The sequence below is a fragment of the Phocoena phocoena genome, chromosome 11 (assembly GCF_963924675.1).
Source record: "Phocoena phocoena chromosome 11, mPhoPho1.1, whole genome shotgun sequence".
NCBI classification, from domain to species: domain Eukaryota; kingdom Metazoa; phylum Chordata; class Mammalia; order Artiodactyla; family Phocoenidae; genus Phocoena; species Phocoena phocoena.
This window is the reverse complement of record NC_089229.1, coordinates 9,296,364-9,304,489: the sequence shown is the minus strand read 5'-3', so window position 1 is coordinate 9,304,489 and position 8,126 is coordinate 9,296,364.

The following is an 8,126-nucleotide window of genomic DNA, read 5'->3' as shown; positions in this document are numbered from 1 at the left end:
TCTTCTCCAATCTGGATGGACTTGGAATTTGCAAAAGCAATGCTCTGTGGTTTCTGAGCGAGGTCAGAAAATGCAGTGCACCTTCTACAGGGTTCTCTTGGGACACTCATCTCTGGAGCTCTGAGGGTCACCATGCTGGGAGGAAGCCCAACCAGCCCACATAGAGAGACCAAACAGAAGGGCCCAGAGAGGACAGGAGGAGGAGAAAGACACCTGGCCAGCACACACTGCAGCCACTGGCTGCAACTGCATGAGGGACCCTAAGCCAGATCACCCAGCCAAGCCCTTCCCAAATTCATGACTCACAGAAACTATGAGAAATAATAAAATTGTTCTTGGGCTTCCCTGGTGGTGCAGTGGTTGAAAGTCCGCCTGCTGATGCAGGGGACACGGGTTCGTGCCCCGGTCCGGGAAGATCCCACATGCCGTGGAGCGGCTGGGCCCGTGAGCCATGGCCGCTGAGCCTGCGCGTCCGGAGCCTGTGCTCCACAACGGGAGAGGCCACAACAGTGAGAGGCCCGCGTACCGCAAAAAAAAAAAAAAAAAAAAACCCACAACAACAAAATAATAATAATAAAATGGTTCTTGTTGTTTTAAGCTGCTAAGTGTGGAGTTCGTTCGTTATGTAGCTGTAACTAATTAGAACACGACCCATTGCAAATCCTGTTGGACTGATGTTCAAAATAATCCAGAATCCGGGCTTCCCTGGTGGCGCAGTGGTTAAGAATCTGCCTGCCAACGCAGGGGACATGGGTTCAAGCCCTGGTCCGGGAAGATCCCACTTTCGCGGAGCAACTAAGCCCGTGCGCCACAACTACTGAGCCCATGTGCCACAACTATTGAGCCTGCACTCTAGAACCCGTGCTCCGCAACAGGAGAAGCCACCGCAATGAGAAGCCTGCGCACTGCAACAAAGAGTAGCCCCCACTCTCCGCAACTAGAGAAAGCCCACGCGCAGTAACGAAGACCCAACACAGCCAAAAATAAATTAAAAAGAAAAAATCCAGAATCCAACTGCTTCTCACATCTCCACCCACCACCCTAATCTGGGCCACCATTACCTCTTGTCTGGACAACTCAGTAGCCTGCTGACTGGTCTCCCTGCTTCTGCCCTCGACCCCGCAGTCTGTTCTCTGCACAGCAGCCAGAGCGCACCCGTGGAGCACAGACACCTCTTCTCAAAGCCCTCCAGTGTCTCCCATCTCCCTCAAGACCTGACGGCGACCCACAGGCCCTACACGCGCTGCCCCCACGACCTATCTGACCTCAGCTCCCCCGACTCTCCCCTCCTTCACTCCACTCCCACAGTTTCCCCAAACTCATCGAGCACATTCCTTCCTCAGAGCCCTTGCTCATGCTATCCCTTCTGCCTAGGATTGCTTTTCCTCCCAGAGGTCTTCCTGGCTCGCTCCCTCACCCCTTCAACTCTCAGCCCCAGTGCCACCCCCTCCCTGCTTTCCTTTTCTCCATTGAATTTCCACCTCCGAATGATGGTGATAAATTATGCCTCCTTTTTTTGTTGCGTGCCTTCTTCATTATCACACGAGCTCCCTGTGTTTTTACTGCTTTATCCTCAGTGCCTAGTGCAGGGCCTGGCATGTAGTAGAGCTTCAGATGTCCAGGGAATGAACAAAAGAATGAATGGATGAATGAATGAATGACTCCAGAATCCTTCCACTCAGCTGAAACCCCTGATAGATAAGAGGATAAGAGAAGGGGTGTTGAGCTGCCCTCCTGCCCATCCAGGGTACATCCTCATGCCCCAAATGAGGAAACTGAGGCCTGAAAAGGTAAATCATTTGTTGAAGGCCAGCCAATCATTTATGTGTTCAACAAGTGTAAAAGCTTTATAGCATCCAAACCTTCCAGTCTTCGAATCCAGACTTCCTGAGTTCAAATCCCAGGGCTGCCACCTGCAAGCCTAGGGGGCAAGTTACTTCACCTCTGTGCCTCAGTTTCCTCACATGTAACATAGGGATAATCCTCCAACCCAGAGGCAGGGGCACATTTGCCCTGCGGCAGGTGAGCTTTAAGCCCCAGAAGCCCTCACCTGCATGGCCCCATCCAAGGCACCATTCCTGTTTCATGTTCTTAATCATATATGTTTTCCTGAAAGATCCCAAGAATGATTCAGCTTCAGGCCCCACCAATCCAGGACTGCCTCCCGCACCGCCCATGGCGTTTTCAGAATTAAATGAGTTACTGCCCACAGGGTGGTGCCTGGCACATAGTGAGTGCCTGGTGCTATGTCGTTGAGGGCCCACTGTGTGCCAGGCACAGCGCTTGGAGCTAGGGATTCAGTGATGAACAAAACAGACCAAGCCCCTGTCCTTGTGGAGCTTATGTCCTGAGAAGGGGAATAGACAAAAAACAAGTGAGCAAATAGGCGATAAAATGGCAGGCAGTGGGGCTTCCCTGGTGGCGCAGTGGTTAAGAACCCGCCTGCCAATGCTGGGGACACGGATTCGAGCCCTGGTCTGGGAAGATCCCACATGCCCAGAGCAACTAAGCCCGCGAGCCACAACTACAGAAGCCCGCGAGCCACAACTAACGGAAGCCCACGCACCTAGAGCCCGTGCTCCGCAACAAGCCGAGCACTGCAACGAGATGCCCGCGCACCGCGACGAAGAGTAGCCCCCGCTCGCCGCAACTAGAGAAAACCCACACGCAGCAATGAAGACCCAAGGCAGCCAAAAATAAATAAATAAATTTATTAAAAAAAAAAAAACAACAGGCAGGCAGTGATGCGGGCAATAATGTACAATCAAGTGGTCCTGGGTTGGGGAAGGGGGGTGGGGAGGAGGCAGTGCAGTGCAGAGGGGTCGGGTGTTTTCTCTGAGCAGGTGACATTTAAGAGGTGAATGATTAAAAGAAGAGAGCCATTTGAGGCAGAGGGAGCAGCAGGTGCAAAGGCCCTGGGGTAGGAAGGAGCTGTATGCATTGGAGAAACAGCAACAAGGCCAGTGGGAAGTGAGTGAGGAAGCAGCAGCAGGAGATGCCGTCAGAGGAGCCCGGCCGCTGGGTCCACTTCCCTCTCCCCTTCCTGCCTCTGACAGACCAGCACTTGCAGAACTGCCCGTTCCACCCCTAGGCCCGAGCTAGGCTGCCGCTCTGCCACCACCCCTCCTGCCTTGTGACCTCAGCCCCACCCAGCCCCAGTCCCCAGCCCCCACTTCCCCTTCCACTTGTGACCTGGGAAGGCAGGAACCGCATCCTTCATAAACTGCATCTCCTCTCCCTCACTCCTTCCTGGACTTCCAGAGTGGATGGCAGTGGACAGAGCAGCTGGCCCCCAGTCAGTGGCTGACTCCCTTTTGACTCCCATCTGCCTTCCCACCCCTCACCAACCGCTGGCCCCCGGTGGCGTCAGACCCTGGTAGCCTCCTCTCCTTCCCTTTCAGCAATCCTCCTAGAAACCATGGGGGTTCCCCAAATGCATCAGCCGTTCCCTGGGCCCAGAACACCCTTTCTTCCCTCCTCCCTCTGACCGAATCTCCGCTGTCGCCTCCTCCTGGAAGTCCCTGGGTTATGAGCAGAAGATGGGTCTTGCCCATCTCTATACCCCAGGGCCGGGTGTAGGGCCTGGCACCAAGAAGGATCTTAGTAGATGGATGAATAAGTGAATGGACAAACAAGGAAGTTACCTGGGTCCACTTGGTGTGTTATCCACTGGCCTGTGCTGGGCACAGAAGTTAGGGATGACGATGACAGACCCTCTCGCATTCAAGTGCGAAGACTCCATTCCCCAAAGCCAGGGTTCTGGAGCAGGTCTGGGCTCTGCACTCATTTACTGTGTGACCTTGGGAAGCCACTGGCCTGTGCTGAGCTCTCCTCATTTGCCAAAGCAGCAGCTGGAAGAGGCTAAATGATCTCACAGCATCAGGGTCACAAGTGTGGACTCGAGCCAGGCGGCCTGGGCTCAAATCCTGGCCCTGCCCCCATGCCAGTTGTGTGACCGTGGGCGAGTTTCTTAACCCCTCTTATCCTCCAGCTCCCCATCTGTAGGTGCTGAAGAGCTTCAGGGCCTGTCTCGCAGAATTTGTCTGAAGATTCACAGCTATGGCTCCTGTGGAAAGCACTGGACACGTGTTAACCATCAGGTTAATTAGACCATAATTTGGTCTGAGGTCCTTGATCTGCGTCTAACGGGATGTGACAGGTTTGTTGGACACATCTACTATGTGTCAGAGTAGGAGGCTGGGAGTGTCCAGGACTGAGGTTCTGAGGTCTCTTGTGGCACCAAGGATGGGGCGACTGTCACTCCTGGCTGGAAGCGTGGTACGCATCACTCATATGTGCGGGCTGCGCACACAGGCGCTCTTTTTCGTGTACACACTGCCTGCCCGAAAGCAGCCTCTGCCCTTCCCCACACCGCTGGACCCTCTGAGGGGTCAAATGTGAAAGTGGGTGCTGAGGGAAACTGAGGGTAATCCCATCGTGCAGACTGAGCTTCCAGAGACCTGCTGGGACATGTCCCCCCAAACCACCCATCCTACCCCACACTCTCCCAGGGAATGATGGACCGGAAATGAGGTCGCAGGCCACACATGGGAGGTTCCAGGGACCCCAGCCAGTAAGGGGTTGCCTCTCAGACTCTTGTGTCCCTGCCCCTGAGGGCCAGGGTGAGATGACCTCATGTGAACAGAGAGAGTTTAGGAATCTTAGTGACCTCTGTGTCCAGAGCCCGTGGCATAGGGGAAGCTGAGGCCACGAAGGCTGAGTGACTTGCCCAAGGTCACACAGCAGTGGGGGCAGAGCTGGGATCAGAACCCAGAATTCCAAGCCCCTAGCCCTGCTCCGCCTCCACACACTGAAGCATTTCTGGAAATTACCCCAGTTTTACTTTCCAAAATGAGTCAGGAACATCTGTACCTCAGGGGCCAAAAATACTCCCAAGGACTCCCTAACAAAGACACTGACATCTTCCCGAGGTGTCTGAAAGCAGAACTGGCCTTCCCAGGAGCTGTTAATAACGACGCCATTGCGTTCATTCGGCCAGAGTTCCGGAAGTCCTTAGAAAGCCACGTTCTTGTGCTGTTCTTGCTACTGTAAAGTAGGGAACCAGGCCCCATTTGCCAGGGGACACCACTGAAGCCCAAAGGGGTGGAGTGATTTGCCCAGGGTCACACAGCCCTGGTTCTGAACTCGGGTTCCAACCCCAAGCCCAGAACCTTCTCTGACTCCCTGGAGGTGAGCTGGACCTTCCCTCTCAGCGATCTCGGCAGATCTCGGCTGCATAGACTCCCACTCCCAAATTCAAATTCTTTTTCATTTTTAATGTCTTTACTATAAAAGCAACATGTTCACTTACGAAAAATGCACAAAAGTCAAAATAAGGAAGAAAAATCACCACTCACAGCCCCACCACCCAGGACAATCATTGTTAAGGTTTGATGTATTTCCTTCCATAGTTTTTTGTTTGGGACCTTTTTTTAAACCTGGCTGAGATCATACTGTATATTAAAAGAAAAAAAACAAAACGGTGGTATCCTGCCTTTTTGACTTGCCATTATATCACGGGCACTTTTCTGGTTATTTTACTCCCTATAACCTCGTTTCTTTTTCCTCTTCTCTGAATCTCATTTTTATTGGCTGCCTAATATTTTGTCAAGTGGAAGTTCCATAGTTTATTTAGCCATTCCCTTATTGTCGGACATCTCAGTTATTTCCAGTTCTTCAATGTTATAAATAATATATTTTGGTTGGGCGTCCCTGGTGGCGCAGTGGTTGGGAGTCCGCCTGCCGATGCAGGTGACACTGGTTCGTGCCCCGGTCTGGGAGGATCCCACATGCCACGGAACAGCTGGGCCCGTGAGCCGTGGCCGCTGAGCCTGCGCATCCGGAGCCTGTGCTCCGCAGCGGGAGAGGCCACAACAGTGAGAGGCCCGCGTACCGCAAAAAGAAAAAAAAAAAAAATATATATATATATATTTTGGTAGATCATTGTACATAAAGCTTTCCTTTTTCCATATTTAGGGATATCTCCTTGGCTGGAATGGAATTACTGGGTCAGTGAGTCATATGGGTTTCTTGCACGCTTGGTCAAATTGCTTTTCAAAGGCCCTGAGCCACGCCCATTCTACAGGTGAGCAAAGCGAGGCCCCAAGAGGTGATGTGAACTGTCCACAGTCACTCAGCCAGTCAGTGATGCCTGCAGTTCTTCCTCAGTCCCTCACCTACCTCCTCCTCCATCACACGTTCCTCTAATCATTCACTCATTCATTCATTCATTCAACAGAAAAAGTACACGTACTTTGTGCCAGGCACAGGTCTAGGTCCTGGAGATACTGTAGTAAGCAAAACAGACAAAACCCCTGCCTTCAAGACGTTTCCATCCCAAAGGCATAGAGGGAAGGAGGGAACAGGAAGACTGCCTTGGCATTTGGCTCTATGCAAATCAAGGTGCTCATTTGCATCTCAGAGTCCGGAACAGAGAAGGCAGAGGGTGACATCTGGCAGCCCCGAGGGCAGAATCCAGCCCAGTTTCCCTTGACCCCAAACTGTTTTTTAAAATTTGGGCTTTCCTTAAAAATTGAGAGATTTCTTGGATTTCTGGCATCTCCTGAATACACTGCAACCCAGACCCTGCCCCAGCCACGCCAGACCCGGCCACCTCGGCCCACACTGGGCTCAGCTCCTTGGTCGTGCTTCCTGCACACATTCAGTGCACGGGCCTTTTGTGATGTGAGCTGGGCTGGAGGGACTCGGTAATAAGAACAATAACAATAGTAACACTGAGACCAGTAACAAGGAGGCAAAGTCACAAGGGCAGGTGACAGAGCTGCAGGTGAGGGACAAGATTTGAATGGGGCAGTTGGGCTCCTGAGTCCAGGCTCTCAACTGCATCCAGCTGACAGTTTAGTGCAGAAGCTGTCAGGCACCAGAAGGGCCCCCAGGTGGACAAACAGCCCTGCCTTGGCCAGAGGAAGCTCAGAGGGGTCCCCAGGGCCAAGAAGCAGCGCTGAGAAAATGGGCCTAGGATGGGAACTGAAAAGTCAGGTTGGAGATTTCCCGTTTCTTTGAACCTGGGGTTCCCTCTGCCCAAAATGACCTTTCCCCCTTTCCTTTGCCTGCTTAATGTTATTCTTGCTCAGCTGAGATGCCACCTCCTCCAGGAAGCCCTCCCTGACCCAGGGAGGAGTTTGCAGCTGGTTCCTGAACCCTGGTCCAGGCCAAAGGGGGCACAAGACCTGGCAGGGTGGGAGAGACTGGAGCACCAACAGCATCCAGGTTCTCAAGTTCCCACAACTCCCCTCCCACAGCCCCTGCAATTCTCACCCTTCAACTGCCAACCCCTGATCCAGCTCCTCGATGCAGGTTAGGAGAGAAAGGAAGAGTGAGCAGTGACTGCAGGACAGTGTGTGTGGCTGGTGGCCTCGGGGTCCGAGTCATGTGTGCACATCCCAGATTTACTCTCCCTGGCTGGGTGACCTTGACATTCCTTAATCTCTCTGTGCCTCAGTTTCCTCGATGCTTTTTTTTTTTGGCCACGTAGAGCAGTATATGGGGATATTAGTTTCCCCACCAGGGATTGAACCCACAGCCCACGGCAGTGAAAGTGCTGAGTCCTAACCACTGGACCGCCAGGGAATTCCCTCCTCACTTCTAAACCAGACTGTGAAGGAGTGCTTAGCTCCCAGTCACTGCGAGACTTAACTGGAAAAGACCTGATGTGGACGCCCCAATAAGTGCTCACTCTTGTTGTTATGAGTGAACAGGGAGCGTGCACCCACGGAGTCAGAGGCTCACAGAACGCCGGGGGCCTACAGCGCCTCAGCCCCTCTCTCCCATTCTACAGTTGAGGAAACTGAGCTCAGAGAGGGAGGAGGCTATGCCTTAAACAAGAGCCTCTTACCCCCCACCCCACCCAGTTGCTGTCACCAGCTGCCCTTGCTCCTGGGTCCACCCCCCTTGAAAATGTTTCTGATAACGGATTCAGTGACCCCGGGGCCCTGCCCTTAAAGGGCCAGTGTGTGTGTCTTCTGCCCTGGGCCCAGCCAGGGCCTGCTCCCTGAGCGTTCACCTCTCTGGGAAGGAACTCTTCCCCCCAGAGACCGCCTCCCCTGGCCATCAAGGGAGGGGGTGGCTTCCTGGCCTGAACAATGGGGCTGGGCTGTCCCTCAGCC